At 38.4% G+C, this 9,255-nt stretch overlaps 1 pseudogene; it reads right to left on the bottom strand.

The window, feature by feature from the left end:
* Window positions 1-1,384: 1,384 nt before the first annotated feature.
* LOC115843348 (electron transfer flavoprotein subunit beta-like) lies at window positions 1,385-8,806 on the bottom strand (annotated as a pseudogene).
* Between the last annotated feature and the right edge of the window lie 449 nt (window positions 8,807-9,255).

Raw genomic sequence — 9,255 nt, 5'->3', positions numbered from 1 at the left:
CTCTTCTGATTATTTGTGCTGGGATGAGGCAGCTCTTAAAAAGAGCTAGGATTAAGGCTGCTCAGAGGGAAACTGAACTGGGTATCAAGAGAACACAGGAGAAAATCGATGAATTACTGACTTACTTACCTCACCTCAGTAGCATATTTAGAAACTCCAGTCTTTCCAAATTTATCATATCTGGCAAGTCTCCCTCTATATCTATCACAGTAGAAGAAGAGAAGGCCAAATGAAATTTCTGATCCTAGAGATAGTGCTTTCTTCATGGGCTTTATATAATATATTTGTTGACAGCCTCCTGTTGTGCAATTTCCTCTAACTCCAAAGATATTTCTTAGATCAAATCCAAGGTTATTATTTAGGAAAAGAAAGCACACACTTTTCTTTTAGAAAAATGGATAATTCCTTCACTGTCCCAGTTCCATTTCTGGTAGTGGGAGAATAAAAAGGCTGGGCAAAGAGAAGGGCAGTAAGAGGTGGCAGGTGGACTTGGGTCAGAGTGGACAGCAGATGTAGTGTTGGAGAACAAGCCCATGGCAAGAGCAGGCCCCTCCTCCTTCTTGCTTTCTCTTCAAGCCTTAAAAGACATTCTTTTAGTTTTTCAGATAGTAATCTATTTAAGCCACTTCATAATTTTATGAGATAGATGCTATTTTTAGTTTTTTTTTTCAGATAAGCCACCTGATATTTATCAACTTTAAGCACCTTGTCCAACATAATTCCAAAGTTGAGATGAATCTTTAACGAGTATTCCCAGTAGTTAAAAACTGCCAAAGTGAATGTTATTAGATACTCTCTGCCAAATATTGATATTTAGTAAGTAGTTGGATACATGTATCTCGGTTTCAAAGGAAATGTTTGGGCTACAAATATAAATTTAGGAGCCAATCATGGAACAGAATGAGAGCACTTATGAATTAATATAGGTAGAAAATAAAGAGATTATATCTAGAGAAAATACTGCCCTTGTGTCAGAGGTTGCTTTTGAATTCTGACTCTATTTCTTAACCATTAGAATAAACTTGGATATGATACATACTACTCTAAAAATTAAATTGTGAGAGGCAGCATATTAAAAGTGTTAAGAACATAGATTTCCAGCTCTGCCACTGTGTGAAGGTAAACAAAATATTTAAATTTTCTAAGTATCATTTTTCCTCATCCACAAAATGGAAAAAAATAATTATAGTTACTTCAGAAGGTTATTTTGAATTTTTATAGAAATTAATATTTAGTGAATTTATGCTATTTATTAAGTCCCTGTAAATTCTAATATTTTTCTTTAATGTAATTGGTAAGAGTACTTACCACATACCCTTAAGAAATAAATAAAATAAAGCATATATAAGTACTAAATAAATATTAACTCTTTTTTGGAAAGGGCTCAAATGCACCCAATCTCCCTCAGCTTGACCACCAGGTCCTCTGTGGTCTCCACCTTGACACCGGCCGTGTGCTGAGGTGGGTCTTCCAAGCTAATCACAGAGAACTTGGAGGTCAGGTCCATGCCCATGTCCCCAGCCTTGATCACCTCGATCTTCTTCTTGGCTTTCGTGATGTTGGGCAACGTATCACAGTGGGGCTCGTTGAGCTACAGGTCAGCAGTCACCACACCAGGCAGCTTCAGGAGCAGGGTCTCCAGGCCTCCATCGATCTCCTGCTCCCCTTTCACCTTGTCCCCTTCCAGCGTCACCTGGGAGATGAATGTGCCCTGTGGTCAGTCCAGAAACCCAGCTGTCATCTGCCCTGCCTGGTTACAATTATCATCGATGGCCTGCTTGCTCAGGTCTACCTTCCCCTTCTCTGCCAGTTTGGCCAGGACCCAGGCCACCTGCAGGGGACCCAGGAGATCTGCCTATGCAGCCCGCACCTCCACGTGGATGCCTTGACCTGCACCCATGGCCAGAGTGGTGCAGATGGTCTCCTGGCACTGGGAAGGCCCGCAGCTGATGGCAATGATTTCCTTCACCAGCTTTTTCTCCTTGAGCTGCACGGTCTCCTCCACGGCTATCTAGCAGAAGGGGTTCATGGAGCGCTTCACACAGTCTGACTGCACCCGTCCTGTCGGGCTTCACCAGGATCTACTCAGCCGGGAGGGAACTGGCAGGGTCAGGGGGAAGCAGGCGAGAAGGCAGGTGTGGGGGTAGGGGGTGGCCGAGACGCCAAGCCTCGCCCAGGCTGGATGGGGCCCAGAGGGATGTGGAAAGGGGCAGGACCTTGTCCAGGGTCCCACAGCTTCAGGGACAGAGAGGGTTAGAATTCACAGGTGGGTGGAGGCCACCTTTGCACTCAGACATTCGCTGAGCACCAGGGACATCTGACATGCTCGTCCTACTCTGTGGCTGCTCCTTGGGCCTGAAAGAGTGTTTCACATTTTTTTCTTTACCATAACCCATAACAAGAGGCACATTTTACAATATTCCCAAGTGTATTATAAATGCACACATACATTTATATAGAAACTTAAATACCACGGCAATATGAGGTTCGATGATGAATTCTAACCCTTGCATTATACACCTTACCCTGACATTTTCTATTCTTTTTTTCAAATTAATTAATTATTTTTTTAACATCTTTATTGGAGTATAATTGCTTTACTTTGTGTTAGTTTCTGCTACATAACAAAGTGAATCAGTTATATGTACACATATATCCCCATATCCCTTCCCTCTTGCAACTTGCTCCCTCCCATCCTCCCTATCCCACCTCTTTAGGTGGTCACAAAGCACCCAGCTGATCTCCCTGTGCTATGCGACTACTTCTCACTAGTTATCTATTTTACATTTGGTAGTGTATATGTGTCCAAGCCACTCTTTCACTTCCTCCCAGCTTACCCTGCCTCCTCCCCGCGTCCCTAAGTCCATTCTCTATGTCTGTGTCTTTATTCCTGTCATGCCCTTAGGTTCCTCAGAACCACTTTTTTTTTTTTAGATTCCATATGTATGTGTTAACATACGGTATTTGTTTTTCTCTTTCTGACTTACTTCACTCTCTCTGACAGATTCTAGGTCCATCCACCTCACTACAAATAATTCCATTTTGTTTATTTTATAGCTGAGTAATATCCCATTGTATATATGTGGCATGTCTTCTTTATCCGTACATCTGTCAATGGACTTGGGTTGCTTCCATGTCCTGGCAAATGTAAATAGTGCTGCAATGAACACTGTGGTACATGACTCTATTTGAGTTATAGTTTTCTCAGGGTATATGTCCAGTAGCAGGATTGCTGGGTCATATGGTAGTTCTATATTTGTTTTTTTTTTAAGGAAACTCCATAATGTTCTCCATAGTGGCTGTATCAATTTACATTCCCACCAACAGTGCAAGAGGGTTCCCTTTCCTCCATATCCTCTCCAGCATTTATTGTTTGTAGAGTTTTGATGGTGGTCATTCTGACTAGTGTGAGGTGATACCTCATTGTAGTTTTGATTTGCATTTCTCTAATGATTAGTTATGTTGAGCATCCTATCCTGTGTTTGCTGGCAATCTATATATCTTCTTTAGAGAAATGTCTATTTAGTTCTTCTGCCCATTTTTGTATTGGGTTGTTTGCTTTTTATATTAAGCTGCATGAGCTGCTTGTATATTTTGGAGATTAATCCTTTGTCAGTTGCTTCCTTTGCAAATATTTTCTCCCATTCTGAGGGTTGTCTATTCATCTTGTTTATGGTTTCCTTTGTTGTGAAAAAGCTTTTAAGTTTTATTCAGTCCCATTTGCTTATTTTTGCTTTTATTTCCATTTCTCTAGGAGGTGGGGCAAAAAAGATCTTGCTGTGATTTATATCATAGAATGTTCTGCCTATGTTTTCCTCTAAGAGCTTTATAGTGTCTGGCCTTACATTTAGGTCTTCAATCCATTTTGAGTTTTTTTTTTTTTTTTGGTATGGTATTAAGGAGTGGTCTAATTTCATTCTTTTACATGTATCTGTCCAGTTTTTCCAGCACCATTATTGAAGAGGCTGTCTTTTCTCCATTGTATATTCTTGCCTCCATTATCAAAGATAAGGTGACCATATGTGCATGGGTTTATCTCTGGGCTTTCTATCCTGTTCCATTGAACTATATTTCTGTTTCTGTTCCAGTACCATACTCTCTTGATTACTGTAGCTTTGTAGTATAGTCTGAAGTCACTGAGGCTGATTCCTCCACCTCTGTTTTTCTTTCTCAAGATGGCTTTGGCTATTCGGGGTCTTTTGTGTTTACATACAAATTGTGAAAATTTTTGTTCTAGTTCTGTGAAAAATGCCACTGGTAGTTTCACAGTGATTGTATTGAATCTGTAGATTGCTTGGGGTAGTATAGTCATTTTCACAATGTTGATTTTTTCAAATCCAAGAACATGGTATATCTCTCCATCTTTTTGTTTCATCTTTAATTTCTTTCATCAGTATCTTATAGTTTTCTGCGTACAGGTCTTTTGTCTCCCCAAGGAGGTTTATTCCTAGGTATTTTATTCTTTTTGTTGCAATGGTAAATGGGAGTGTTTCCTTAATTTCTCTTTCAGATTTTTCATCATTGGTGTATATGAATGAAAGAGATTTCTGTGCATTAATTTTGTATCCTGCCACTTTACCAAATTCATTAATTAGCTCTAGTAGTTTTCTGGTAGCATCTTTAGGATTCTCTATGTATAGTACATGTATCTGCAAACAGTCAAAGCTTTACTTCTTCTTTTCCAATTTGGATTCCTTTTATTTCTTTTTCTTCTCTGATTGTTGTGGCTAAAACTTCCATAACTGTGTTGAATAATAGTAGTGAGAGTGTGCAACCTTGTTTTGTTCCTGATCTTAGTGGAAATGGTTTCTTTTTTTCACCATTGAGAATGACGTTGGCTGTGGGTTTGTCATATATGACCTTTATTATGTTGAGGTAAGTTCCCTCTATGCCTACTTTCTGGACAGTTTTTATCATAAATCAGTGTTATAGTTTGTCAAAAGCTTTTTCTGCATCTATTGAGATTATCATATGGTTTTTATCCTTCAATTTGTTAATATGGCATATCACATTGATTGATTTGCATATATTGAAGAATCTTTGCATTCCTGGGAAAAATCCCACATGATCATGGTGTATGATCCTTTTAATTTGCTGCTGGATTCTGTTTGCTAGTATTTTGTTGAGGATTTTTGCATCTATATTCATCAGTGATATTGCCTGTAGTTTTCTTTTTTTGTTACATCTTTGTCTTGTGTTGGTATCAGGGTGATGGTGGCCTCGTAAAATGAGTTTGGGAGTGTTCCTCCCTCTGCTATATTTTGGAAGAGTTGGAGAAGGATAGGTGTTAGATCTTCCCTAAATGTTTCATGGAATTCACCTCTGAAGCCATCTGGTTCTGGATTTTTGTTTGTTGGAAGATTTTTAGTCACAGTTTCAATTTCAGTGCTTGTGATTGGTCTGTTCATATTTTCTATTTCTTCCTGGTTCAATCTTGGAAGATTGTGTTTTTCTAAGAATTTGTCCATTTCTTCCAGGGTGTCCATTTTATTGGCATATAGTTGCTTGTATTAATTTCTCATGATCCTTTGTATTTCTGCAGTGTCAGTTGTTACTTCTCCTTTCTCATTTCTAATTCTATTGATTTGAGTCTTCTCCCTTTTTATCTTGATGAGTCTGGCTAAAGGTTTATCAATTTTGTTTATTTTCTCAAAGAATCAGCTTTTAGTTTTATCTTTTCTATTGTTTTCTTCATTTATTTTTCAGTTATTTCTCATGTGATCTTCATGATTTTTTCTGCAAACTTTCTTTGTTGTTGTTGTTCTTTTTCTGTTTGCTTTAGGTGTAAGGTTAGGTTGTTTATTTGATATTTTTCTTGTTTCTTGAGGTAGGATTGTATTGCAATAAACTTGCCTCTTAGAACTGCTCTTGCTGTATCAAATAGGTTTTGGTTATTCATGTTTTCATTGTCATTTGTCTCTAGGTATTTTTTGACTTCCTCTTTGATTTCTTCAGTGATTTCTTGGGTATTTAGTAGCATATTGTTTAGCCTCTCTGTGTTTGTAATTTTTACAGATTTTTTCCTGTAATTGATATCTAGTCTCATAGTGCTGTTGTCAGAAAAGATACTTGATATGATTTCAATTTTCTTAAATTAACCAAGGCTTGATTTGTGACCCAAGACATGATCTATCCTGGAGAATGTTCCATGAACACTTGAGAAGAAATTGTATTTTGTTCTTTTTGGGTGGAATATCCTATAAATATCAATTAAGTCCATCTTGTTTAATGTGTCATTTAAAGCTTGTTTTTCCTTATTTATTTTCATTTTGGATGATGTTTCCATTGGTGAAAGTGGGGTGTTTAAGTCCCCTCCTATGATTGTGTTACTGTCGATTTACCGTTTTATGGTTGTTAGCATTTGCCTTATGTATTGAGGTGCTCCTGTGTTGGGTGCATAAATATTTAAAACTGTTTTATCTTTTTCTTGGATTGATCCCTTGATCATTACATATTGTCCTTCTTTGTCTCTTGTAAAAACCTTTATTTTAAAGTCTAATTTTGTGTGATATGAGAATTGCTACTCCAGCTTTCTTTTGATTTCTATTTGGATAGAATATCTTTTTCCATCCCCTCACTTTCAGTCTGTAGGTCTGAAGTAGGTCTCTTTTTTTTTTTTTTTTTTTTTTTTTTTTACGGTACACGGGCCTCTCACTGTTGTGGCCTCTCCCGTCGTGGAGCACAGGCTCCGGACGCGCAGGCTTAGCGGCCATGGCTCACGGGCCCAGCCGCTCCGCGGCATGTGGGATCCTCATGGACCGGGGCACGAACCCGTGTCCCCTGCATCGGCAGGCGGACCCTCAACCACTGCGCCACCAGGGAAGCCCCTGAAGTAGGTCTCTTTTAGATGGAGTATATACAGGTCTTGTTTTTGTATACATTCAGCCAGTCTATACCTTCTGGTTGGAGCATTTAATCCACTTAAATTTAAGGTAATTATTGATATATATGTTCCTACTGCCATATTCTTAATTGTTTTGAGTTTGTTTTTGTAGTTCTTTTCCGTCTCTTGCGTTTTCTGCTTAGAGAAGTTCCTTTAGCATTTTTTTGTAATGCTGGTTTGGTGATGCTGAATTCTCTTAGCTTTTGCTTGTCTCTAAAGCTTTAAATTTCTCTGTCAAATCTGAATGATATCCTTGCTGGGTAGAGTAATCTTAGTTGTAAGTGTTTCCCTTTCATCACTTTATATGTCCTGCCAATTCCTTCTGGCTTGCAGAGTTTCTGCTGAAAGATCAGCTGTTAATGCTATGGGGATTCCCTTGTATGCTGTTTGTTGCTTTTCCCTTGCTGCTTTCAATATTTTTTCTTTTTATTTAATTTTTGATAATTGTTTAATATATGTCTTGGCATGTTTCTCATTAGATTTATCCTCTATGTGACTCTGTGCTTCCTGGACTTGATCGACTATTTCCTGTCCCATATTAGGGAAGTTTTCAACTATAATCTCTTCAAATAATTTCTCTATCCCTTTCTTTTTCTCTTCTTCTTCTGGGACCCCTATAATTCGAATGTTGGTGTGTTTAATGTCCCATAGGTCTCTGAGACTGTCCTCAATTCTTTTCATTCTTTTTCTTTATTCTGCTCTTCGGTAATTGTTTCCATTATTTTACCTTCCAAGTCACCTAACCATTCTTCTGATTCAGTTATTCTGCTATTGATTCTTTCTAGTGAATTTTTAATTTCATTTATTATGTTGTTCATCATTGTTTGTTTTTTCTTTAGTTCTTCTAGGTCCTTATTAAACGTTTCTTGTATTTTCTCCATTCTACTTCCAAGATTTTGGATCATCTTTACTATCATTATTCTGAATTATTTTTCAGTTAGACTGCCTATTTCCTCTTCATTTGTTTGGTCTGTTGGGTTTTTACCTGGCTCTTTCATGTGCTGCATATTTCTCTGTCTTCACATTTTGTTTAACTTACTGTGCTTTTCTCAGGCTGCAGGTTCGTAGTTCATGTTGCTTTTGGTGTCTGCCCCCAGTGGGTAAGGTATTTTCAGTGGGTCAGGTAGGCTTCCCTGTGGAGGAGACTGGTGCCTGTGTTCTGGTGCATGAGGCTGGATCTTGTCTTTCTGGTGGGCAGGACCACTTCAAGTCTTGTGTTTTGAGGTGTCTGTGAACTTATTATGATTTTTGGCAGCCTTTCTGCTAATGTGTGGTTTTGTGTTCCTGTCTTGCTAATTGTTTCGCATGGGGTGTCCAGCACTGGAGCTTGCTGGTCATTGAGTAGAGCTGGGTCTTTGCATTGAGATGGCAATCTCTGGCTGAGCTCTCACCAACTGATATTAAAAGGGGCCGGGAGGTCTCTGGTGGACCAATATCCTGAACTCTACTCTCCCACCCAGAGGTTCAGGCCTTACAGCCAGCTGGAGCACCAAGCCCCTGCCAGCCACATAGCCTTAGTAAGCTGAGACACCAAGTGGGGAGTAGGAAAAATAGTGTCACATACTTTCCTCACCAATTCTTGGATACTTATTTGGAAAAAAATGACAAAAATATAAATAAAAGATTATGCACAATACCTTGAAGGAAGCCTGTGCCTGTGTGGGGCCCTAGATCTTATGCATCATTAGCTTCATTGTCCATCAGCCTCTGGGAGATAACCAAGCAGAAGACAGGGATGAGAGTCCTCTGGCACAGGCCACAGCAATTACAGGCAGTGTGATGCCCAACAGAGGGAGATACAAGAGGCAGCTGCTGAGGAGAGCTGGAATCAGACCATGTATAAATTTATAATCCATGACAAGGAATCTTCACAACAAAGTCAATGACCTTCTTGACAGCCATAATTGCATGCAGCTCCACCATCTTCCTTCTGCAGCAACCCTATTAACTTGTTTTTAATAAAATATTTTACATGGTGATTACTATGCCATGCATAACCAGATACATTCTTAATTTATTACATTCTTTTACATAAACAAGCATAATCATAGTTTGTGTAAATGAATAATTCTTCCCTCACTTCAAAATCTATCCTTTTGATAACTCCTGAAAGGCATAGACAAGTGGCTCAAAAACAAAACTGACATTTTAAATATCCTTTGACCTTGCCATGAACTTCAGTATATTTTTACTCTCTTGATTCTTTCAATTGAATCACTTCAGATATTTAAATGAAGTTTGTTTTAGTTGATGCATAATTCATTGAAAATATCCAATGTATGATGACATATTGAATTTAAAATATTTTAGACCTTTCACTTTTCCTTTTATGTCTAATGTTTGCTTTAATAAATATTCTACCTTTTTCCATA

Source organism: Globicephala melas, chromosome 17 (genome assembly GCF_963455315.2).
Source record: "Globicephala melas chromosome 17, mGloMel1.2, whole genome shotgun sequence".
In the NCBI taxonomy this organism is placed as follows: Eukaryota; Metazoa; Chordata; class Mammalia; order Artiodactyla; family Delphinidae; genus Globicephala; species Globicephala melas.
The sequence above is the reverse complement of the archived record's forward strand: the minus strand, read 5'-3'. Positions and strand labels throughout refer to the sequence as shown.